The sequence below is a fragment of the Myotis daubentonii genome, chromosome 2 (assembly GCF_963259705.1).
Source record: "Myotis daubentonii chromosome 2, mMyoDau2.1, whole genome shotgun sequence".
NCBI lineage: Eukaryota > Metazoa > Chordata > Mammalia > Chiroptera > Vespertilionidae > Myotis > Myotis daubentonii.
Window position 1 is genome coordinate 135,321,640 of NC_081841.1, and position 27,330 is coordinate 135,348,969.

The 27,330-nt window shown below is 34.6% G+C and overlaps 1 protein-coding gene and 1 pseudogene across 1 annotated transcript in view; one reads left to right on the forward strand and one right to left on the reverse strand.

Moving 5' to 3' along the window:
• TSC22D1 (TSC22 domain family member 1) overlaps nucleotides 1–27,330 on the forward strand; it is a 147,114-nt gene that overhangs the window by 34,769 nt on the left and 85,015 nt on the right. The window lies entirely within an intron of this gene.
• LOC132226341 (DNA-directed RNA polymerases I, II, and III subunit RPABC4-like) lies at nucleotides 2,506–2,804 on the reverse strand (annotated as a pseudogene).

A 27,330-nucleotide genomic window follows, 5' to 3' on the forward strand; every position in this document is an offset into this window, starting at 1 on the left:
GCCATTTACCTTTTCTAAAAAATGCAGAGTCTGCTAGAAGCAAGACGATTTTTCTTTTGATTTGAAGAAAACTTTACAAGAAGTGGACTCCAAAGATTAAAAATAAACATTATGATGGGGTCCTTGGCAAGAAATAAAAGTTAAATTAATGACAACTTTTGGATTAAATGAAGTAATTTGGCTTCTCAAAGAAATTATACTCTAAAAAAAAGAATTAGAAATGGAAATTATAATTTAGAATAGCTACTACATTTGGGGAGGTGGGAAAGGAAGTTAAAATTCTTGGCTTTATTCTGGTAAGTTTGGAAAAGATGAGTAAGGATTCTGTGAATAAAAGTTTGTTTTTAGAGTTAAAGCAATTAAAAAATTTACAGACCACATTTCAGCAGGAGGCTGTATTTTACTTGAATACAAAAAAAATTATCTTTAACTATATGTGTATGAAAGGGTGAGGTGTGGGAGGTTAAATAAAAATCTTGCACCAGAAACTTCAAACATTGTAAAAATAATGGTGATATGAGCGTTTTAAATAAGTTAGTTTTTATTACACGGGCTCTTCCCTACATTATCAGTAGCTTTAAAATCAAAGACATTATAGAATGTTAAACATGGGTTACCTTTATGTCTTTGAGGTAAAAGAACGTAGGCTTAATCATCAATTGGATTAACTATAGATACAGTTTTGTTCTTTAGAGAGGAAACAGTTTTTTAATAACTTCTGTCTTAAAAATATATATGACATAAGCAGTGTGGCTTACAGTTCATTGTAAATATGTGCACAAATCTTATTTTACTTTGCTATATTGAAACAATTGAGCAAGATGTCAGTTGCTTAGATGTTCTAAGCAATCTCTTGCTTTTTATTCAGGTATTTTTTATTTCCCATTAAACAAACTTCATATTAATTTAGTTCTAAGATGTGAAAGATTTGTGTTTCCAAAAATATGCACATACGTGCTCTAAAGTGCCCTCCCACCCCCATTATGTACATCGAAGGTAATTAGGTTACTATGGTAAAAATGTTAGGGAACTTTGAAGTATGCATCGGAGTTTTCAGGAATTATGACCAAAGGGATCTCTACTCCAGAGGTAAGGTATGGCATAGGTAGAAAAATGTTCAAAATGTGTTCAATGTAATGCCTGACGATAAAGTGAACTATAACAGGTATCTTTGGATTTTCAGAAATATAGAATTAGAAAAATTATTTTCCCTAGTGATCTCTCCCAGAGAAGAGAGATGGATAAATCACAAATTTGTTTTTGTCTGATTTTGGAATACATTTAGAAACATATCTACAGATATTCTACCCTTTGTGTTCTTGACCTCATTTATTCCAGGGCATCTCTTCCTATCCTTGCTCTCTTAGTGTTTATGACCCATATTTAATTTAGTATTTCTTAGACTCTGAACACTTTTAAAATATTGTACTTTTCATGGGAAGTTGAGTACGTATTCCATGAAATTACTGCCTGGCATCAGCTTTGTTGTGAATGCCTATTTTTATTAAATGATGCCTAGAACTTAGAAAACAGTAGCTGTACTAATTTTTACTTTGGTTTGAGAAATTCAAGTTTTATATTCCCTTAATCACTGTAACTTGGGGATTTTTATACTATGGGTTAAGAAATAATATTGTTAGTAGATAAAATCATTCAGAGAAGAAAGATATACTATTATTCTCTAAGGAATATTAAGTAATTCAATGAGTCAAGTGTTAGCATATTTAGTATATCTAGAAACAAAGGAAAATGTAGTATTCAGTCCAGATAAGCTAGAAAAATTAGTTTTTTTCTAGATTAAATTACTAATTTACTCAGTAGATGGTGACATGCTAAACACAATGACCTTCTATCCTATCTTTTAATTCTTTTTATAAGAACACCAGCTCCTGGACATTTGCTTTTAGTAAAAATAGTTTGCTATGCTATCTATTCCACTTATGCCTTATGTAGAGCAAATGATGATGATATGAACTACTAAGAGAACTCACTACTTAATAAGGTAGTTGGTTCCATGTTCAGGATGGTCTAATGTTAAGAAGTTGATCCAGAATTTACTTCTGTGTCTTTTTTTTTATTTGAAAATTACTTTAGAAATAATCTAGTTTAGCACCCTCATTTTATATATAAGATAACTGGTATTCAGGAATATCACATATATTTCTAATATCACAATTGATAAAATGTCTGGAGGACTCAAGTCTCTTGACTGCAGGCTCAGAGACCTGTACTTGCCTGTGCCTCCTTCTCATGTAGATTCTACATCTGGAAAACACAGAGCAAGTCTGATTTTTTCAAACATGACAGCCTTCAGGACTTTTAACATGACTCTGTTATATCTCAATTCCAACCCAAGTTGTTTTTTTCCTACATATTAAGCACCTATATTTTCTTTTTTTTTGGTTTTTAAAATGAAATCGTGTATAGAGAGTTGTTTTCATAAAGATAACACTAATCAAAAGCTATACAACATTAACAGCAAATTCAAATGTGAACAAAGAATTCCATTTCATCAAGCATCAAAAACCACCAATCTTTTAGTCCTTTTCTTGTACATTATTCTGTATCTACATTCTCTGCATCTGATTGAATCCCTGGATTTTATTTCACTTTCTGCATGACATTCTCCACAGATCTACATCATTGGCTGCTGCTTTGGGGGTTGGACGTCATTTTGGGTGTCCTTTGTTAGTCCATAGCACCCAAGCGCCTGTATTTTTTTGCTCTTGTTCATGTGGTATAGTTTTAAGATCCTTAAAAGTTTTGTAGATCTCTGAACATACTTCAGTTTATCATTGTTTTCCTGAATGTGTGACACTAAATCAAGATAGTACAGGTGTGGTCACCGTGTATTTGGCTCTGGAATACTCATACCACTTTGTTTATCCTTACATATTTAGCCATTAAAGTGCTAAATTTTATGCATGTTGAGATTCTGTTGAGTAATATAGTGATATGCAAAATATTCTGTATTCTTGAAAATTAGGCAAGTAGTATGTTTATACAAAGGCTAATATTTACAGTTTCGTGGAAAACAAAATTGACTCAAGTTAATGGCTAAGATCCTGAGAAATCATAGTAAAAAAAATTACACTCTCCATTTCAATTATTTTTTTTTAAAATATGTTTTATTGATTTTTTACAGAGAGGAAGGGAGAGGGACAGAGAGTTAGAAACATCGATGAGAGAGAAACATCGATCAGCTGCCTCCTGCACACTCCCTACTGGGGATGTGCCTGCAACCAAGGTACATGCCCTTGACTGGAATCGAACCTGGGACCCTTCAGTCCGCAGGCGGACGCTCTATCCACGGAGCCAAACCGGTCAGGGCTTCAATTATTTTTATTTGCTGAATTCTGACGCAAATAACCATAAATTCCATATTAAAAGACCTTTGTAATATATAATGTTATTTTTTTCAGTTTTTTTGCTAATTTAAGGGTAACCAGGCCCATTAGAGCTAAACTGTTGACACATGATTGACATTGAAAAGAAAATGAACTTGTATTTACTAACAATTAAAATGAGAAATGAAAGGCAGTGCTTTAGTAGAAAAGTAGACTCTATACCAAACAGCAGAAGATGACAAAGGAAGTATTAGTCCTAGAAGCCTTAGGTTGGGGCCCAAGTTCTTATGCAAGCATAGATTTAAGTTGCCCCTTGAAATATAGTGCAAGTACTCTGCTATGGCAATGGTGTTTTGATATAACAGCATTTTTCTTATTTCAAGAAAAACGATTTTAAATATAATGTTACATGCAATAAACATTAACATTTCAAGAAAAAAGATTTTAAATATAATATTACAAAAACTGTACTAACAGTATAATATCACAAAAGTTGTAGGACATACTAAAAATCTATAACAGCATTTTAAATTACCAGTTAAATATTTAACTTTTTTCTCCCAAATTTTAAATTGAGTTTCAGGAAGACATGAGTTTTTTATTTAATAGTTGTGTGTGTACCTCTTAAGGGTACAAGTATCCTTGTTTGAGAAACACTGGCTTGATATGTAGAGTATATTCTACCTTACCTGAATTAGAATTTTAGGGTAAATGAGGGAGAAAGAAAGGAACAGACATTTAACATGTTTACTCTGTACACCTTTGGCTAGGTGCTTTACAAATATTTTACGTAATTAAGCCAGTTGACCTGTGAGAAAGGTAATTTTTGTATTTTACATGTGAAGATACTGAAGCTCAGAGGTAACAAAAACTGCCCAAAGGCACATAATCAGTAAGAAACAAAGACAGCATTTGAAAGATCTGTCAAAATTAAAAGAATTATCTTGTACCACTGGTTGCCAAACATCTTTGCCCCAAAGAATGCATATTCTCAGGAAAATTTCATGTAGAACCTCAGTGTTGAAAGTAGACAAAAGATATTTTACTTAGTATGCATTTCTTAATTGACTTTAAAAAGTTTTAGTTTTACAGAAAAATAGACCAGAAAGTACAGAGTTCTGTCACACATGAATACCAGGTGTTCCTTCCCATACTTTCCTCTATTATTAACATCTTGCTTTTCTGTGGTGCATTTGTTAAAAATAATGAACCTAGTATTGGTATGTCATTCAATTTTATAGTTAACATTGGGGTTTGCTCTGTGTCATACAGTTATATGGCTTTTGTCAATTACATAATACTGTATCACAGTTAGTGTCATATGGAAGTTTCATTGGCCTACAGATGGCTTGTGCTCCACCTACCCATCCCTTCCTTCACTCCCCACCCCTGACAACCACAAATCTTTTTCTGTCTATAGTTTTGCCTTTCTGAAATGTCATATAGTTGGATATGTAACCTTTTCAGACTGATGTCTTTTACTTGGAAATATACAATGCCTTTTTAAAAATCATCTTTGGCAAGGTGTCCACATCTCTTGCCCATTTAAAAAATCAATTATTTGTCGTCTTGTTGAGTTTTAAACAGGGTTTTTTGTGTTTGTTTTTTTTTTTATACCAGTCCTTTACCAGATAACTGTTTGGCAAATATTCTGTGGCTTGCCTTTTCATTTTCCCTGCTAGTAGTGTCTGTTACAGAGCAGTTTTAAATTTTGATGAAGTCCACTTAATCACCAAACCAACCAATGGTCTTCTAGATTTTCTCCTATGTTATTTTACAGTTTTGACTTTTACATTTAGGTTAATGATCCATTTTGAGTTAACTTTTTTGAAAGGTGTAAGGTGAACGAATTATGTGTGTATGTGTCCAGTTATGACACCATTTGTTGAAAAGACTGTCCTTTCTCCTTTGAATTTTCTTTGCTTCTTTTTCAAAGATCAGTTGACTATATTTGTATGAGTCTATTTCTGGGCTTTTATTTTGTTCCATTGGCCTGTGTACTTTTGCCACAATACCACATTGTCTTGAATACTGTAGCTTTTTGGTAAGTCTTGAAGTTGGGTAGTGTCAGTCCTCTGATTTTGTTCTTCAGTATTGTGCTGGCTGTTCTGTGTCTTTTGACGTTCATATAGCTTTTAGAAACAATTTGTCTCTATAAAATGACTTTTGGGATTTTGTTTGGGGTTGCATTGGATCTAATGATCAATTTAGGAAGAACTGACATCTAACAGTATTTAGGCTTATTAACATGGAATATGTTTCCATTTATTTATATCTTTGATTTTTCATCAACATTTTGTAACATTTTCCATCTATATCTATCTATCTATCTATCTATCTATCTATCTATCTATCTATCTACCTATCTTTGTACATATTTTGTTAGATTTATACCTAAATACTTTATTTTTGGGAAGCTAATGTTAATTGTGCATTTTAAATTCCAAATTTCAATTGTTCATTGTTAGTATATAGGAAAACAATTGACATTAGCTGTATCTTGCAACCATGCTATAATTACTTATTGCAGGAGTTTTTTTCTTCATAGGGATTTGCAAAGACAGTTTTATTTTTCCTTCTCTTGTTCCCTCTATTAGGAAGAAAGCATATAATGTCTCACCAATAAGTATGATGTTAGCTCTAGGTTTTTTTTGTAGATATTCTTGATCACCTTGAGAAAGTCCCCCCTCTGATTCTAGTTACTTCATAGTTTTTTTTGTTATTCGAATCTTTTTTTTTAATTAAATCTTTATTGTTCAGATTATTACATTTGTTCCTCTTTTTTCCCCCCATAACTCCCCTCCTCCCAGTTCCCGCCCCACCCTCCGCCCTCACTCCCCACCCACTGTCCTCTTCCATAGGTGCACAATTTTTGTCCAGTCTCTTTCCGCATCTCCCACACCCCTTTCCCCCTCAAGAATAGTCAGTCCATTCCCTTTCTATGTCCCTGATTCTATTATGATCACCAGATTATTTATTCACTTGATTCTTAGATTCACTTGTTGATAGATGCATATTTCTTGTTCATAATTTGTATCTTTACCTTTTCCTTCTTCTTCCTCTTCTTAAAGGATACCTTTCAGCATTTCATATAATACTGGTTTGGTGGTGATGAACTCCTTTAGCTTTTCCTTATCTGTGAAGCTCTTTATCTGACCTTCAGTTCTGAATGATAGCTTTGCTGGATAAAGTAATCTTGGTTGTAGGTTCTTGGTATTCATCACTTTGAATATTTCTTGCCATTCCCTTCTGGCCTGCAAAGTTTCTGTTGAGAAATCAGCTGACAGTCGTATGGGTATTCCCTTGTAGGTAACTCGGTTTCTTTCTCTTGCTGCTTTTCAGATTCTCTCTTTGTCTTTTGCTCTTGGCATTTTAATTATGATGTGTCTTGGTGTGGTCCTCTTTGGATTCCTTTTGTTTGGGGTTCTCTGCGCTTCCTGGACCTGTAAGTCTATTTCTTTCACCAGGTGGGGGAAGTTTTCTGTCATTATTTCTTCAAATAGGTTTTCAATATCTTGCTCTCTCTCATCTTCTGGCACCCCTATAATTCTGATGTTGGTACGCTTGAAGCTGTCCCAGAGGCTCCTTACACTATCTTCGTATTTTCGGATTCTTTTTTCATTTTGCTTTTCCAGTTGGGTGTTTTTTGCTTCTTCGCGTTTCGAATCTTTGACTTGATTCTTGCGCTCCTCTGGTCTGCTGTTGGGTGTCTGTATAATATTCTTTATTTCAGTCAGTGTATGCTTAATTTCTAGTTGGTTCTTTATCACAACATCGAGGGTCTCATTAGATTTCTTGAGGATCTCACTACATTTATCGGTGGTCTCACCAGTCTTTTTGAGGGCCTTACTAAGTTTATCGGCAGCTTCTAGACAGTTCTTGAGAGACCTTAAAAGTGTGGTTTTGAGCTCTATATCTTCCATTTCTGACATTTGCGTCCTGTTTCTTTGTCTCCGAATTTTTTTATCTTTTCTTGGTGCACCCCCTAGTGGTCTTTGTGCGCAGTCTTGTAGTTAAGCCTTGATTGTTGTCGGTAATACCAGGGGTGATTTGACCTCCAGGCTAACTGGCTATGAGAGTCAGCTGTGTCTGCAGTGGGAGAGCTTCTGTGCTGGATCTCTAGGGCGGTGCTAATCTATCCTTTGCCTGAGGCTATCCGGCAAATGGTTCTGTGCAGGGCTTGGGCGGGGCGGGTTCCCGGGGGATCTACAGGGTGGGCAGGAGCGAGCAGTTATGGCTGCTCTCAGTTCCGTCCCTAGGGGCTCTGCCTCTCAGAGTCCCAGCAACTGCTGCAAACCTCGGAGAGAAAGCTGCCTTCGAGTTCCGACCGAAGCCAGACAGTCCCGCTTCTCCTGTTTGAGTATGGGTCCCCAGAAACTCGCCCGGATCTGGAGCTCAGAGTCTGAAACTCCCTCCCGATTGAAAACAACAACTGCGCCCTCCGCCTCCAGCCCGCTCCGCGCGCGCACTCCGCACCTGAGTATTTCACTTCACTGCGCCTCCTCTGAGTCTGGGTATGATATTCTCTTTCCTCCTAGTTGTAGAATTTCCACTCAGCCAGCCTTCCTGTGGTTCTGGATGATGTCTGTTCTGTCCTTTAGTTATATCTCTGAAGTGGTTGTTCGAGGCAACAATCTCCGGTGTTAACCTATGCCGCCATCTTGGTTTCTCCTACTTCATAGTTTTTTTAAAAAAATCATGAATTGATACCGGCTTTTGCCAAATGGTTTTTCTGAATCTATTGATACAATCATATGACTTTTTCTTTTTGGCCCATTGATGTGGTGGGTTACGTAGTGGATTTTTGAATATTCAATCAGCCTTGCATCCATGTAATAAATCAAAATTGGCTATGGTGTACAGTCTTTTTACTCATTGAATTTGGTTTGTTAATATTTTGTCAAGAATATGTCTTAATGAGAGATATTGGTCTTTAATTTTCCTTCTAATGCCATTTTCTGATTTTAATATTAGGCTGGCCTTATTCAATGGATTAGGAATTTTTTCCTTGGTTTCTACTTTTTGAAAGAGATTGTGGAGAATTGGTATCATTTTATTAAATATTTGCTAAAATTCATTACATATTTGATGAAACTATCTGGGCTTGGTGCTTTCTTTTTAGAAGGTTATTGATACAGTTCATTCAATAGATACAAGCTTTCTCAGTTTGTTTTTTCTTGTGTAAGTTTTGGTAGGTTATATCTTTTAAGGACTTGGTCCATTTCATGTAAAGTATGAAATTTGTGGGGAGAGCGTGATTCATAATATTCCATATTATCTTTTTAATGTCCGTTGGATCAGTAGTGATGCCCCTTTCATTTCTGATATTACTTGTTTGCGTCTTGTTTCCTTTTATTTGTTGACCTGGCTAGCGATTTTTCAATTTTATTAATAAAATAATGAGATTTTTATTTTGTTAACTTTTATTTATCTTACTGTTTTCAGTTTCATTGATTTCCGCTTTATTTTTTATTTCTTCTGCTTGCCTTATTTTGCTCTTTCAAAGTACTGATTTTGCTGCATCTCAGAATTATAAGTTGTGTTTTCATTTTCTTTTTTTAAAGTTTCTAATGAGACTTTTCCCCCCCTACCAATGTGCTGTTTAATCTCCAATATTTTGGCCTTTTCCATCTATCTGCAAATATTTGGTATCTGTTACTGAGTTTTGGTTTATTTCTGTTGTGCTAGGAGCATACTTTTGTATGATTTCTGTTCTTTAAAATTTTTTTGTTTTATGGCCCTTACTCTTGGTCAGTGTTCCATGTGGGCTTGGAAAGGTGTATTTTATTGTTATTAGATGAAATATTGTTTGGATGTCAGTTAGGTCCAGTTAATTGACAGTGTTGTTCAGCTAAAAATGTTTGTTCTGATTTTCTACATGCTAGATCTGTCAATTACTGATAGAACAGTGTTAAAGTATTTAAGTAGCATAGTGGATTCATCTACTTCTCATTTCAGTTCTATCAATTTTTGTCTTTCCTATTTTAAGGCCCTGTTGTTAATAAATACTTATTAAGGATTGTTATGCATTCATAGGGAATTGAGCCCTTCATTATGTAATGCCTCTCTTTATGTCTGATAACTTTTCCTTGTTCTGAAGTTTGCTTTTCCTGAAATTAAGCTATTCTAGCTTAAAATAAAGCTATTCTAGCTTAAAATAAAGCTATTCTAGCTTTCTTTTGATTAGTTTTATCATACTGTAACTTTCTTCATCCCTTCACTTTTAATCTCCCTTTATCCTTATATTTAAAGTGGGTTTCATATAGACAACCTACAGTTTGGTCTTGTTTTTTTATCCACTCCATAGTCTCTGTCTTTAAATTGATATGTTTCAGCCGTTTACATTTAAAGTGATTATTATTATGGCTGGGTTAATATGTATATTTTCTATTGATTGCCCTTATACTTTTAAAATTTATTTTTTCTTCTACTCTTACTCTCTTTTGATTTTGAGCATTTTATGAAATTCCAGCATATCATTATACTTCTAAGATATTTTTTGTAGTTGTTGCACTAGAGTTTGCAACATACATTTATAATGAATCCACCTTCAAATAACATATTTCTTCATGCGTAGTGCAGGTACATTATAATTGAGTATTCCCACATCCTTCCTCCATCACTTATAACATTGCTGACCTTTACTTCACTTTTCGATAAGCTGTAATCATCCAGTATATTGTTGCTGTCATTTTGAACAAACTGTGTGATACGATCAATTTAGAATTTTAAAAATAAAGTTTTTTTTTTGTTTTTTGTTTTGCCTTTTAAAATTTTTTTTCTGATGCCCTTCCAGAAAGAAATTATATAGATCTTTTCTCTGGAGAACTTATTTTAGCATTTCTTTCAAGGTGGGCCTACTGGTGACAAATTTCCTCTATTTAAAAATATATTTTTATGGATTTCAGAGAGGAAGGGGGAGAGAGAAAAAGAGAGCGAGAAACATCAATGATGAGAGAAAATCATTGGCTGCCTCCGGCACACCCTGATTAGAGATAGAGCCCACAACCCGGGCATGTACTCTGGAAATTGAACTGTGATCTCCTGGTTCATATTTAATAAAATGATACCAATTCTCCACAATCTCTTTCAAAAAGTAGAAACCGAGGAAATAATTCCTAATCCATTCAATAAGGCCAGCCTAATATTAAAATCAGAAAATGGCATTAGAAGGAAAATTAAAGACCAATATCTCTCATTAAGACATATTCTTGACAAAATATTAACAAACCAAATAATATCTTGGTTCATAGGTCAATACTCAACCACTGAGCCATGCCAGCTGGGCAAATTTCCTTCAATTTTGTTTGAGAAAGTTTTTTATTCCCTCCTTCACTTTTGAAGGATAATTTTGCTGGATACAAGATTCTAGATTGGTTGTTTTTATTCTTTCAGTGTTTTAAATATTTTACTCCACTCTTCTTTCTTGCATGGTTTCTGAAAAAATGTCCATGTAATTCTTATTCTTTTTTCTCTGTAGGTAAGGTTTTCCTTTCTCTACTGATACCACTGGCTTCTTTCAAGATATTTTGCTCTTTGTTTTTTATCTTCTGATGTTTGAATATGATATGCCTAAGTGCAAATATTTTGGTATTCATCCTGTTTAATATTCTCTGAGCTTCCTGAATCTGTGATTTGGTATCTGTTAATAAATTTGCCACATCATATTTATCCATTTGACTATTGATGGGCACTTAAGTGGCTTCCATATATTGGCTATTGTAAATAATGCTGCAATGAACATAAGGGTGCATGCATATGTCTTTTCTAATTAGTGTTTTATAGTTCCCAGAAGTGGGATTGCTGGGTTCTAAGATAGTTCTTTATTTTTTTTCTTTTATAGGGTTTTTTTTTTAATTGAATTTATTGGGATGACATTGGCTAATAAATTTTATAGGTTTCAGGTGTACGATTTGTATACATCATCTATACATTGTATTGTGTGTTCACCACCTCAAGTCCCCTCCATCACCATTTATTCCCCTATCATTGTTTTTCACAATAGCTGCACCAGTTTGCATTCCCACCAGCAGTACATAAGGGTTCCCTTTTCTCCACAACCTTGACAACACTTGTTTATAATAGTCATCCTAATAGGTGTGGTATCTCATTATGGTTTTGAGTTACATTTCTCTAATGATTAGTGACTTGAGCATCATTTCATATGTCCATTGTCCATTTGTATGTCTTTGGAGAAATACCTATTCAGGTCCTCTATCCATTTTTTAATTAGATTGTGTGTTTTCTGTTAATTTGTATGAGTTTGTTATATATTTTGGATATTATCACCTAATTGGATCTAACATTGGCAAATGTCCTTCCTTTGATGTGTAAAGATTTTTGTTTGTAGTTCCCTTTAGGTTTTCTACCTATTGCTGGCTACAGTGGTGGTTTTTTCTTCTGATAAGCTGTGGTTTTTCTGTATTTGCCTGGTTCTTCAGTATTTGGGGTGGCAGTTTGTCCTGTGACCTTGGTTCTCTGATGGATCTAAGAAAACTTGTTGGCTTTTAGTGTAGCTATTTTTTTCCCTTTTTTCATTGTGTTCAGGGGGGTGACTCCTTGTACTGGAAACTAGAATGAATTTTTAAATATTTGAATTTGCCTTCAATTTATTTTGAGTCTTAACAAGTAATAGTGCTTTATTAGGAGACTTCTAAACCTTTGTAGTTATTTAATTGCATTCACTTAATCCTATTGAAGTATCTACCTACTAAAGTTCATCTATCTCTCAAGCATTGGCATTATTAAAATGTTTCTACCTCTCTTCAAAGAAATTTTTTTCATTGTCCTCTAGAACCTGGATCTATCTCTTATTTCTTGTCAAGGACTTTGTGGCTTAAGTATGTTCTCAATGAGCAAATCTCCCTCTCTACTAGGCTCACTCCCATCAGCATCCAATTTTGCAGTCATGTATTATCTTAAGAAATGGAAACCACCCTGACCCTTTTCTCACACTCTACTACTGCTCACTTTTATTACCAAGAATTGTCTACTCATGTTATAATTTCTCAAATTTTATTTATTTTTCAATCTATTCCAATTTTGCCTTTGCTTCTATTACCTCTATAACTGCTCTTGTCAAGGCCACCTAGGGGCTCCTTGTTGCCAGATCACTGTATACTTACCTCCCCCTTCCTACTTGACCTATAGTAGAATTTAATGTAGTTGAAATGTGTTTCTGAAACGTGTTTTACTTGGCTTATTTCTGGTTTCCCTCACAGCCTTTATTTTTTAGTTGCTGCTGCTGATCTTACTCTTTCATCCAACTATGGAATGTAGTTCAATGCCCAGTCCTTGAGCTTTTTCCTTAACCTCTTCTCCTTTTACACTTAGATGATCTTATCTTATTCATTCCCTTATTAACTCTCCTCAAGTTTTTATCTCTCAGCTACTTCCTCAGCTCCAGTCTTGATATCCCCTTAGATAATTTTTAAAAATTAACACATTCAAACTTGAGCTATTTTCCTCTTAGTCTTCCTCGTCTCAGTGCAGCACCAGTGTTCATCTCATTATGTCAAAACCCATGGAGCAGTCTCTTCACCTGTCATATACAATCTATTCATTATCCACTAGTCTAATTGTTTTTGGATTTTATTTTTTTTAGCCATTTTTTTGGCTTACAGGAAAATTAAGCAGAAAATACAGAGTTTTCTTGTTAATGCTTTTCCCCTTGTTTCATCTACTAATATCTTGCATTAGTTTGGTACATGTTGTAGTTTAACCAGTTTTCATTTATTAAAGCCCATCACTTACATTAGGACTTTAAGTCATACAATTCTATGTGTTTTGTTAAATGCATAATGTCATGTATCCACCAGCATGGCCTTATAGAAAAGTTTCACTGCCTTTAAAAATCTTCGCTACCTATTCATCCCTTGTCATCCCAATCCCTGGCAACCACTGATACTTTCTTTTATTAATTTAAATCAGTTCTTTTTCTTTTTTCTCTTTAAAAAATATGTCTGTATTTATTTTAGAGAGAGAGGAAGGAAGAGGGATAGAAACATCGATGAGAGAGCAACATCAGTTGGCTGTCTACCACATGCCCCCTTCTGAGGATCAAGCCTGCAACCTGGGCATATGCCTTGACTGGGAATTGAACCAGTGACCTCTTGATTCATGGGTTGACACTCAATCATTAAGCCACACTGGCCGGGCCATTTTTTTATTTTTTAATTACAGTTGACATACATTATTATATTAGTTTCAGGTGTACACTAGTGATTAGGCATTATATGACTTACTAAGTGATCATTATGATACGTCTCATACTCATCTCACACCATACATAATTATTAGAATACTAGAAGCCCGGTGCACGGATTTGTGCACTGGTCGGGTGTGGCCTGTGGGGATCGGCCCACTGTGGGAGCACCGCTCATCCCAGTCATCCGAGCGGCACTCCCACTGTGGCAGTGCACTGACCACCAGGGGGCAACTCTTGCATTGAGCATCTGCCCCCTAGTGGTTAGTGCATGTCATAGTGACTGGTCGACCAGTTGTTCTGGTCATTTTGCCATTCGGTTGCTGGGCTTTTATATATATATATATTATTAACTATATTCCCTATGCTGTACTTTACATCCTCATGACTATTCTGTAACAATTTATATTTCTTAATCTCTTCACCTTTTTTACTCATCCCCCTAACTTCCCTCCCATTTAGCAACCATCAAAATGTTTTCTGTATCATTTTTGTTTTGCCTGTCCACTTATTTTGTTGTTTTTTTAAGTTCAGTTGTTGATAGATATGTATTTATTGTCATTTTATTGTTCATATGTTTTTGTCTCTTGTTTTGCTTTCCTAGAATGTCATATAGTTGGAATCACACAGTGTGTAGCCTTTTTTTTTTTTTTTTTACTGGCTTCTTTCACTTAGCAATATGCAGTTAAGTTTCCTCCTTGTCTTTGTGGCTTGATAGCAAATTTGTTTTTATCACTGTATAGATTTACCATATTTTGTTTACCTATTCAACTTTGAAGGACATCTTGGTTGCTTCCGATTTTTGTCACTTAGGAATAAAGCTGCTATACACATTCATGTGCAGGTTTTTTGTGGAAATGTTTTCAACTCATTTGGAAAAAATAACCTAGTAGTGCAATTGCTGGATTTGATAGTAAACGTATACTTAACTTTGCAAGAAACCACTAAACTGTCTTCCAAAGAGGCTGTACCATTTTATAGCCTCACCAGCAGTAAGTAAGAGTTCTTGTTGCTCTACATCCTCACCAGTATTTGGTTGTGTCAGAGTTTGGGATCATAGCCACTTTAATAGATGTATGGTGGTATCTCATTGTTTTAATTTGTTTAATTCCCTAATGATGTCAATTTTTGAGTATCTTTTCCATCTGTATACATTTTCCATCTGTATAAATCTTTGGTGAAGTGTCTGTTCAGATCTTTTTCCCATTTCTAAAGTTAGTTGTTTGTTTTTCTATTGAGTTTTAAGACTTTTTTGTATATTTTACCAGATAAGTGTTTTGCAAATATTTTCTAGTCTAGCTTGTCTTTTCATTCACTTAACAGTGTCTCTTGCAAAGCAGAATTTTTAAATTTTAATGAAATACACTTTATCAATTTTTTCTTTAATGGATCATACCTAGATTTTCTACTGTGTTCTAGAATTTTTATAGTTTTTTTACATTAAGGTCTGTGATCCATTTTGAGTTAACTTTTTTGTAAGGTCAATTGTGTGTGGTTGTATAATACCATTTGTTAAGACTGTCTCTTCTCCTTTGAATTTTCTTTGTTCCTTTCTTAAAGATCAGATTTACCTCCTAAATGTCTCTCAAACCTGTTCACTTCTCACTATGTTCATCTATCAACCTCTACTCCAAGGCACCATCATCTCTTGCCTGACTATTGCAGTAGCCCTACTGGTCTCTTTGCTTAATCTCTGGATTTCTGTGTTCTTCACAGAATATTTGTTATAATGTTAAACCATAAGTAAAATCATACACATTTCATGCTTGATACACAGTTGCTTTCCTTTGTAAAAACAATCAAATCTAAAATCTTTATCATGGCCTATGAGGCCCTAAATGATCTTGCCTGGTTTTTTTTTTGTTTGGTTTGTTTGGTTTGTTTTTAGAAAACCAGGGGTTATTGTGTGTTGCTTATATTATTTTTTTAACTTCTACAGTAGCTGCCTCATAGTAGACACTGGACGAATAATTTCCATGAGGAAGATATAGGCAGCCTTTGAGATGCCCACATCTAGTGAGGGAGATTCACTCATAAATAGATCAGTTGCATTGACCCTTTAGTGATGTTGGATAGCTGTTGAAGTTCTGGAAAGGAATCAATGAAAGATTAAAATAGAAAAACAGCTCTCTATGCCTCAGTTTCTTCATCTGTGAAGGAGCTAATACCTTACTGGGTTGTTTTGAGGGTTAAATGGGATAATATATATCATTACTATGTGCCAGGTTGAATAAACATAAAAGTGTTTCTGTTATTATATAAAGGCTTTCTCATTCAAAATTTTATTACATTAGAAAACACATTTTATAACGTGCAGCTTTCTCAACAGATATCTTACTTCCTATTTTACAGAGAAAGAAAGACTTCATTCTCCTGATATCATATATAAATCTTAACTTTCATCACCCATCCTTTCTCTCCCACCTATGCTCTTCCTCATATTACCTCTGCTTTCTTAGAGGTATTAAGGTTTTCTTATTCCTTTTTTTTTAATCTTTAACTTCTTCCTTTCATCTAGATCCTTGTATGCATGCAAACATCTTAAACTCTGTCCAATTAAAAATTATATCTAACTGTAGCTACTGCCTCACTGCTTCCTCTGTTCACAAACTTAAAAACTGATAGAACATTCTCTCCATTTTGTCAACGCCACTCACTTCTCAGTCCACTTCAGTCTTGTTTCTACATCTTAGTAACTTTATTCAAATAATAGTATTGCTGTTATCAGTGACACTATCACCAAATCAAAGGGACAGTTTTCATACCTTGTCATACATGTGCTGTCAGCAGCACTCATCGGGATGGATGCATTCTCTTTTCACGTTTTCGGGTCTGTGAGTCTTTTCAGATTTCCTTCTATTTTTTTCGGCTGTTCCTTAGTCTTATTTGCAAACTCATTCTCACTCTATCCAGGCTTTATTTTATATATTGCAGTTTCTAAGGCTGGGTCCTTGGGTCATTATCTTTCCATTACTTTGGTGTCTCTATACATACTGTATATTAATTATGGAAGTCCCCCCATATCCTCAGGTTCACTTTCAATGGTTTTAGTAACCCACAGTAAACCATAGTCCAAAAATATTAAATGAAACATTCCAGAAATAAACAATTCATAAGTTCTAAAATGTGCATGTGAACTATGAGTATTGTGGTGAAATCTCATGCTTTTCTGCTCCGTCCCATCTGGGACATGAATTATCCCTTTGTCCAGCGTGTCTACCTGTTAGTCACTTAGTAGCCATTTGATTTTCAGATTGACTACCAGGGTATCTCAATATTGTGTTCAAATAACCCTTATTTTACTTAATAGTGTTCCCAAAGTTCAAGAGTAGTGAGCTGGAAATTTGGATAACCTGAGAAGAAGTCGTGAAATACTTTAAGTAAAAAGGTGAAAGTTCTTAACTTAATAAGGAAAGAAAAAGAAATTCTATGCTGAGATTGCTAAATTCTGCAGTAAGAACGAATCTTCTATCTGTGAAATTGCCTAGTTTACAAATGAAACTATCATAGGTATGTGTGTATAGGGAAACATATGCAGGATTTGGTACCATCTGAGGTTTCAGGCATTCACTGGGGGTCTTAGCACATGTCCCCACGGATAAGGGGGGGAATACTGTACCTTCATACTGATAATCCATGTTTAATAACACTTATCCAACTTTATAGAGTGAATTACCTACTTGGCCTCTCTTTGTGCCCAAGAGCACTTCAAACACATTTTTTAAATTTATGGTCTTTACCCCTTCAAATCTGGGCTTCCTTTACTATTCCTCCTTTTAGTGAACATCACCCGTGCCCATCCAGTTATCCATGCCGAAACACTAGATATCTTCCTGCATATCGGTGTATTCCTTACACCTTTACCCAATTTTTTATCCAGTCCTTTTGATTTTTGTGTCTAAAATATTTCAGCAGCCTATTTCTGTGTCTCCACTACTCTGGATTAGTCCATTATTTCCTAACTTGAACTATAACAGTTCTAATTGGTTTTATATACATCCTTGTGCTAATTGAATCATTCTTCACAGTGCAGCCTAAGTGATGTTTCTCAGAATACAAATTCAATGATGTTGGACTTAAACATTCAGTTGGTTTCCTATTGCTCTTAGGATCCATGGGTAGGTAGCAACAAAAATCCTTAATTTAATTTGTGACACCCAGAAAGACCAAGGTCCTATCTCTCTCCAGTCTTACCTTTGGCCACTTTTGGGTGTTTTTGTCTCTCTCTGTCTCATCCTTTGTCTCAGTCCAGTGATCATTTCAGGAACACATCAGATGCTCTTGAATAAGTTAGGTCACCATCCTGGTTGCTCCCATAGTGCCACGTGCGTACTGTCCCATTGCTTACAAGCACGTTTTTACAATTTTGTGGACCATTTCTGTCTCTAGCTAAAAGCCCCTAAGAGACCAAGGATCTTGTTTGCTTTTGCTTGCTATTTGCCAGTGCTTAGCACAGTTGACTGGCTTATTCCCTTTATTTCATGGAATCTTAAGATGCCACTCTTATTTTTCTTTTACTTAGTAAAAAAAAAAAGTAATCAGTGAAAGGTAAGCTCACAATAATGTTATTGAAATAATTTTCTGTAAAAGCTGAATTAACTTGAACTATGTAACATTCTTCCAGCCTTTCCATGATGGTAAAAAATGTTACTTGCTCCAAAAAATTTTAGAATGTATTTATAGACTCTGATACTTGATGAAAATAATTGGTACTTAATGATTCTATTATTCAGGGCTTCCAAAACTGAAAAATTAGATCTGTCTCTAATTTTGCAGATAAAATATTTAAGCTGGTTTCAGTTTGGCTTTAGGTGTTGGTTTGAAGCCTTTCTGAACTTGGAAGCAGTTCTGACTTGTGAGCATCTCCGGGAAGGTTAGTTAGTAATCATTTGAGTTTAAGAACATCATGAGAAATTTTTTTTAATTTAGTGTGATTTGTAGTGAATCATTGCTTGTTTGTCCAGCTCTTTATTTTGTTCATCCTTTTGATCTCATACTTGTGTTTCTTTTAGGAAGATGACCCTCTCTCAGTATTTTAGTTTCATTCCTTCGTTCAGAAGGTTCTCTGTATCATTCCCATAGCAGGTCTTAGAGGCCTTTTCCTGACAGATCTACTTGTAGTCTTGACTCAGTTTATGCTCCATATTAGAGAAATTTAGATTAGAAAGAGTCGGTTTGCCATTTAACATTTATGTTTCTCACAGGAAACTTTAAAGAGCTGTCACGGAAACTTTTTATAATGTTAGGGCCTGTCTTTCTAGATTCTGAATAATAAACACTCCTAGTAGCCTGGCACTTGCTAGTTGGAACAAAATAATCACTTCAGCCTTTTGTAATCACTTAAGATATTCATTAATTGTGAGTCATTGTTTTGAAATATTGTACATTATGGATCTTTTTGTTTTTCTTGCTTGAATTGCCTAATGTTTTTTAGAGCAGTGTTATGGCAGTTGTGAACTTAGAGTATATTTTTATTCTGAAAATTGGGTAGTGCCAGAGTTTATCACTGGACAACAATCTGTTTATTCCCAGCCAATCAAATTGATAGTACAGTGGCCTTTTGTAGAGCAAAAAGTAACTGTCTTATAGAACTTTTTTCTCTTGCTGAGGTACTGACAAGATTATTTTAAGAAAATGTACATGTTTGAATTATAGGAAACTAATTACCTCAGACATCTTAGAAAATGTATAAACGTGTCTTTTGCCAAAGATGGAATTGCATTTCTATATTAAACTTATAATATTCTTTTGAAAGCAGAGAATAACTTTCATATTTATTTGACAAGTTAAGTCAGTCACTATTATTACACTATATAAAATATATGTATGTAAAATAGCTTATTAAATGCCTCCTAAAATTTCCAAAGTTTTAACTATAAGGACTCAGTGGTCTTTTCATAAGTATGTTTTTATTCAAAATTTTTTGAGTATGTAGCCTATTTTTAAAAGTTGATGGCATGCTACTATCAAGATATACATATTCTAATATAGTAAGTCTTTATGGAATATGTGACAATAATAAAAAGTCTTGTGGTTTCCAATATTGTCTTTAAAAGGGCATTAGAAACAATCTTGTGATGGCTAACAGGTTTTTAAATATAATCAGCAGCTCTGCTTCCAGTTCCCATATGAACTATTAGAGCCTTGGTATCGTATTTCCAAAATTCAGTGCATTAAACACAAAACCCAATAATCACCTCTGGCAGTCACTTTCTTTGTTCTCTTAATTCTGTATTGATGGCGGATATAGAACTATCTGAATGAAGATGGTTTATGCATGCTGTGTAATTAAGTAGTTTAAATTTCAAAATCTTTGTTTAAATATATTACCTTCATTGCCCTATAGTACAGTTCCTTAATAGGAATGTGATATATCAGTATTGCAAATTTAGATTGCCTTTTTCACTCAATCCATTAAAAACGTCAGGTTACCTATAATGAAGAAGAGGTTGTCCCAAAAGATTCAACACCTCTTTTACGTTTTTGGAAATGTGCTCAATTGTGGCATGAAGACTCCACTAGGAATGAAGACATTTATGTTTAAATTCTATATTTTTTCAGTGAAAAATTGAATACTGCTTATGGGCCATGCTTTTGGGCTTCATCTATTTTTCTATTTAAATTTGGCTCTTCTTGATAGGAAAAGGAGAAAAAATGTTATATAAATTAGTTTCTTATTGCTCACCTCTATAAAGCAGATTTTTTTTTAAGTCACCCATAATATAGGTACGTAAGTTCAATGTGCAGATCTGAGAGGTTTCTTAGATCATTGTCAACATTTCAGTACAATTCACAAATGATGGGGATATTTCTAAACACCAGTCTGTAGCATGCTTCATCATTTTTTAGAATCTTCATTAAACTCATGACAATATAAATCTGATTCTGTGGTTAATTTATTTTGACACATTTTCCTTATGGCTGTCAGAGGTGGGTCACAAAAATATCTAAGTCACTGGTTCTCAACCTTCCTAATGCTGCGACCCTTTAATACAGTTCCTCATGTTGTGGTGACCCCCAACCATAAAATTATTTTCGTTGCTGCTTCATAACTAATTTTGCTACTGTTATGAACCTTAATGTAAATATCTGATATGCAGGATGTATTTTCATTGTTACAAATTGAACATAATTAAAGCATAGTGATTAATCACAAAAACAATATGTAATTATATATGTGATTTCCCGATTGTCTTAGGCGACCCCTCTGAAAGGGTCGTTTGACCCCCAAAGGGGTCGCGACCCACAGGTTGAGAACCGCTGATCTAAGTGATTCAAATGGCAGTGATTCCTAAATCATAATACTTCAATGTTAATAACACCTAGCATTTATGCAGAAATTTTTGGTGATATTTGACTAGTTCCTGTAGTCTGAACTTTCACCTGATTGGAAGGTGTTAAATTTCTGTCATTTAAAGAAATGGATTAAAAACCTGATATGCTTCTTTTGGAAGATTTTGAAACTGGTTAAAAATTTGATTTCCAAATTTTTGAGAGTGCAAATGAGATATTTTTTAAAAAAATTGCTCTTCTAACATTTTTAGTACATATCACAAAATAATGGAATGTTTTGAGACATTCATCTTTAAAATTCCTTTCCCATTGGAAGTTACTTTCGAGAAACAATCACATGCTCATGAATTGTTAAAATAGTCCCTCCACATTGAAGGTACAAGTAGTGTTTGTTGTTTTGAAGATTCTGTTTTGTGGCTTCACCTCTTGCCATCACAGACAAGGTCATCAAATTTTGAATGTTGTTCTTTCTGTAGAAGAAAAATCCATAGTTCATCTTTTAAGTTCAACAACTCTTTTAAATTCTCAACAATAGATAACTGGTAAACTGTAGGGGAAAATAATTTTCAGCTACTCCTTATCTCATTAAAAGTATCTAAGTGATTCTTCTATTGGAAAGTTAAAAAAAATTAACCATGTTGGACCATTTAGTGCACACTTCTCAGTTCAATGTCTTTGATGCAAAAACTAACTGAATGACAAATTGACTAATTTTGCTGTTGAGATTACATTTTCTCCAGTATAGCTTTTAAAAAATTCTTCACTTACCCACAAACACAATGTTTTATTTTGGAAGCAGAATCTAGCAGATACCGTAGGCTAAGACATATAAGATATGTGTTCTCTTACATCCAACCTTCTGTACTACAATTTGCTCTGATACTTCTTCACACATGAAGCAATCTTTTCTGTAATTTCCTGGCAATATTTACTGATTAAGGATTGCATCTTAATTTGTCACTATACTGTCATAAAATATCATTTCACCTATTTTACCATAGGAGGAAGAACAAATCTCCCAATGTATATAATTTTATTTATTAGTAATACTTAGTATTGTAAGATGTTGAGAGAACTACATTGAGTGTTGTGTGGCTTTAAACATGTCTATGGAAAAATATAGATGTTTGTCTTTATGTTCCAGATATTTAATTTTTAGATGTCTTGCTAATAGTGATGGTTTCATATTTTCATTAATTAAAATAATGACATATATCTAGGATTGTGACTGTCAATTTTGTTAGTGGACATACTAGGAGTACCAGTTAATGCGGATTTTGTAATCAAAGAAAACATGATTATTTCAAGAGAAACATCAAAAGTGCTTTATTCAAAGTAACGTCCATCGCTAGCTACACATTTCCCCCATCTTTCAGGTAATTTGTGGATACTGTTCCAATAGAACTTTTCTTGTTTTGAGGGAAACCATTCAGAGACCCAATTTTCCACTCCATCATATGTTTTGAAGTGCTGTTCAGAAAGTGCGTGTGCCATCGATCAGAACAAGTGGGAATCTGAAGGAGCAAGGTCTGGTTGATACAGCGGGTGGGTTAATACTTCCCAGGCAAGGTCTTTTAAATGAGTCTTTAACTGGTTTTGAAGTGTGTGATGGTGCGTTATCATGAAGCAAAATTACTTTGTGTGTCTCTGGCACATTCTGGTGGTTTCACGATCAAAGTGTGGTTCAAATTGATTATTTGTTGGTAGTGATCGGTATTAACAGTTTCACCTGGTTTTAGAAGCTCATAATACACCACACCTTCCTGATCCCACCAAACTCAGAGCATTGTCTTCTTTCCAAAGCTATTTCGCCTTGCAGTCGATGTTGATGATTGATCTGGATCAACCCATGATTTTGTGCTTTTAGAATTCTCAAAATAGATCCACTTTTCATCGCCAGTCACAATTCGATGCAAAAAGACTTTCCTGCTGTTGAAGCAACATTTTACTGATGACTTCTCGGTTTCCATTTGCCTTTCGTTCGGTTGATGTGGCATCCATTTCCCTTCCTTTAAAATCTTTCCCATTGCTTGTAAATGATGGGAAATTGTTTGCTGAGTAACGTTTAATCTTTCTGCAAGTTGTTTTTGAGTTTGACATGCATCTTCATCCAATAATGCTTGTAATTGTTGGTCTTCAAATTTTTTCAGTTGATCTGGACGTTCTTTGTCTTTCACATTGAAATCATCACTTCTAAAGCGTTTAAACCAGCATTCACAAGTGTCTTGAGATGGAGCATGTTCACCATAAGCTTCCCGAAGTATACGATAACTTTTTCTTCAAAATAAAGTAATGAATTAAAACTTCCCGCAAATGCTCTTTTTTTTGGCATGAAATTGGACATTTTTAAGCGTGAAAATATCTATGATGTTAACACCTTCAGCAAATTTGACATATGAAGTTTTGAAACTTGCTGTGAACACAACAAAATAGTATACATATCAAATCGCAAATATATAAACGTGTAAACTCCATCTATTGAAAAAATAGGCATTATTAACTGGTACACCTAGAAAATCTATGTTTCAGATAGAATTCTTGATAGTTTGTGGGTTCTTTCATCAATCTGATTAGCATGATGTTGTGTTTGTGAGATAATGTGGCTAATAGGAGAAGCGTTCAACTCTGCCATTTTCCTGTGTTTATATTATTAATATTATTCTAATTCTATATTCCTTTGCAGGAATATTCTAAAGCCATTTCTTCATAAATTATTTTATTTAAGACAATATAACTCATTTAATCAGGTGTCCATAAACTGCAGTAGAATTTAAAACATTGAAATTAATCAGGTAAGATTGCTACTGAAAATTCCTAAACCTTGGGGCAACTTACCATTGAGAAAAACTTTAACTGCAGTACAACTTGAATGCTATAGTTGACGGAGACCATCTGACCAAGGGATGGGCTGTGTGAGGCAGTGTCAGCTTGCATATTAAATATCAGCAGAGCTCAGAGTCTTAACTTTTTGCTATTTTTAACAAAAAAGGAATTTTATTATTTTCTTTCTGCACCAAATAGGTTATTACTGTTTTGGAGTTACTAGTTTAGAGTTTAGTTTTAAAAAATTAAGATTTTTCTTTTTCATAGTCCTTCAAAATTAAAAAATTTACACGTCAATTAAAATAAATTTCAGCCTTACTCAACAGTTTGTGATTTTTTCATCACCCAATTCCCTCAAATTGTTTCATTTCCAAGTTTATCAAAACTTTTCTGAATTAAGCCAATGTACAATGTTAGATAAATATTAAGGCAAAACTTGATGATAGTAATAATACTTTAGTCATGATACTTCGATAGCTAGATACTATAATTAGGATTGTATGAATAAAATAAGTTTCTTATTTTTATCTTGGTCCTTTTTGTTTAATTAAAAATACTTTTTGTGAGTTAATATAATTTATTTACCTCCACTTTGAAGCAGTATATTAGTTTTCTGGGATTTATAACATCTTTTTTCCTTAAAACTATTTTGAATGTATTGACCTTTTGTCAAGATTGGGTTAGTTTGTAGACATTAAAAAAATACTTTAAATATTGGAAAATACTTTAAAAAGCTCAGGTTTTGATAGATTAAGGAATAATGTTCTTGTACATTTCCAGTTTGAAAATTTAATGATTACCTGTTATTGATTACCTATGTTTTAGAAATTGTAGGGGATAATAATTTACTCTGGGATATTTTCTAATTTATGTTCTCTTCATTTTCTCCAATTTTTACTAATATTTTAGTGAGGAGGAAATACTTTTTTACAGTAGCGATTTACCATTGCTCTTCTATATTTTAGATGTAATGGGCCCAACTGGTGTCGCTCAGGGGTTGAGCATCACTTATAAACTAAGAGGTAACAGTTTGATTTCTGGTCAGGGCAAATTCCTGGTTTTGCGGGCTCAATCCCCAGTGTGGAGCGTGCAGGAGGCAGCCGACTAATGATTCTCTCTCATCGATGTTTCTCTCTCTTCCTCTCTCTCTCTCTCTCTCTCTCTCTCTCTCTCTCTCTCTCCCTCCCCCTCTCCCTTCTTCTCTGAAATTAATAAAAATTCATTAAAAAATAGATGTAATCGTCATAGATAAGTAGACACTAAGAAATAGTAGTTTGTGAAATGGGCTATAGTATAGGTTGTATAGAGAAGTTTTGAAAATTAGCTTCCATTTTAGTTATTTCTGATGATTAAAAGGGATATGTATATATTGATTTGAGAGAGAGAGAGGAAAACTAACACTGATCAGTTGCCTTCTGTACATGCTCCGACCTGTGCAACCTAGGTATGTGCCCTGATTGGAAACAAACCTACAACCTTTTTTTTAAAAAAAAATATATTTTTATTGATTTTTTACAGAGAGGAAGGGAGAGGGATAGAGAGTTAGAAACATCGATGAGAGAGAAACATCGATCAGCTGCCTCCTGCACACCTCCTGCTGGGGATGTGCCCGCAACCAAGGTACATGCCCTTGACCAGAATCGAACCTGGGACCTTTCAGTCTGCAGGCCGTGGCTCTATCCATTGAGCCAAACCGGTTAGGGCAAACCCACAACCTTTTGATGTATGGGATGTCGCTCCAACTACTGAGCCACCAGCTAGGGCTGTGTGTGTATTTTATATGCATACACACAATCTGGATCTAAATATTATACATATACATATATATGTATTTGTGTCACACAAGTACAATCACACACATGTATATGTGTGTGCATAAACTAAACTCTTCGTTGGTCCCAGACTAGAAGGGAACATCGTAGATCAGACAGCTGTAATTGTAGGTTGCTTTTTAGAATTGTTGGTATGTTAAAGATTTAAGAGATCAGAAGGTGGCAGGAAGAGGGGTAACTAACAACTGGATAGGATTGGGGAAGAGACTGATATCCCTTTCTTCCTTTGTCTTAGTGGTAATCTGCCTGCTTTTGCTAAAATGTTTTATTTTCTACTTTGAGAAGTTCCTGTACATAGTGTTGCTGTTTCCAGAAATAGGAAGGGAATTATAGAGGCAAAGTGCCTCAGTCTGATATTTTCTACTTAATGGATTTCTTTTTTTTTTTTTTTTTTTGAATCCTCACCTGAGGATGTTTTTTGTGTGCTTTTAAAAAACCGATTTGTGAGAGAGAGTGAAACATTGATGTGAGAAACATTGATTAATTGCCTCTTGTTTGTGCCTGACAGAGGATCATTGGGGATTGAACTAGAAACCTAGGTATGTGCCCTGACTGGGAATCGAACCCACAGCCTTCTTGGTGTACTGAAGGACTTTCCAACCAAATGAGCCATCTAGCTGGGGCTTCTTAATGGATTTTTGATGGAGTGTTTTTAGTATCTCTTTATACATTTTGCTACTTTTAATGTAAATCAAATAGTATTCACTCGTAATATTAATTTTTAGTTACCTTTTTAGTTAAGTTACCAACCTTTTAGTTATCCATAGTTACCCACATGGTGAAAGGAACTTTTCCAAAACTTTTCTACTATATTTGAAGAGTTTAGTATAGGTTATCCTTAAAGTTTATCTATCCAAGCTATTTTAATTGGTGTCTGGGGCTGTTCATGCTTCCTGAGGTAAACTTGTCATCTGAATTATCTTCTCCCAAAGTTTTTTTTTTTTTTTTTTTAATTTGTTTTTGTTGTTAATCACCTGAAGATATGTTTTCCATTGATTTTTAGAGTGGAAGGGAGGGTGAGAGAGGGGGGAGAGAGAGAGATCGATGTAAGAGAGACACATCAATTGGTTGCTTCCCATATGTGCCTTGACTGGGGCTGGGGATCGAACCTGCAACCCAGGTAGGTACCCTTGACAGTAATTGAACCCAAGACCCTTCAGTACGCAGGCTGATGCTCTATTCACTGAGCCACACTGGCTAGGGCTCCCAAAGTTCATAATTAGCTAACTCAGTAGCAAACCTAGAAGGAAAAGATGGACGAGATAAGACAAGGTTCTCTCCTGTGGTTCACGTGGCACTGGCTGATACTGCTTATGGTAGCTGTAGTTAGATATATTTGTCTCTTAGCTGTTAGGGTTTCCAATGGTTTATGCAAATTCTGAATCAAAATGAAGAAATAGCCCAGTTTTATAAGCTATTTTCTGTTCTAGTCAATTCACATTATCTCAGGAATACTTTCTATTGTTAAATACTTATATTTTGTTAAACCATTTTCTTCCTAATCCATTAATGTCCACATTTTCAAGTGTGAAGACCTATTTTTAATGTCAAAAAAAGTACAGATCTTTGTGTTTTTTTATACACAGTGACTAAGAAAATACATGACAGAAACCTATCATTTCTTACAGTGAGATTGAAATTAGCATTGTATTGGTCACAAAAGCATCAATGTGCATTCAAAAAAGTAAAATAGATTCCTGTTTGAGATGCACAGGGTTGAGGCAATCATTGCTGTCAATCACATATTAGATCCTGTGCATTAACTCATTGTCACAGCCCTTGGAGTTGACTATAGAGCACCAGGGGTGGGCAAACTTTTTGACTCGAGGGC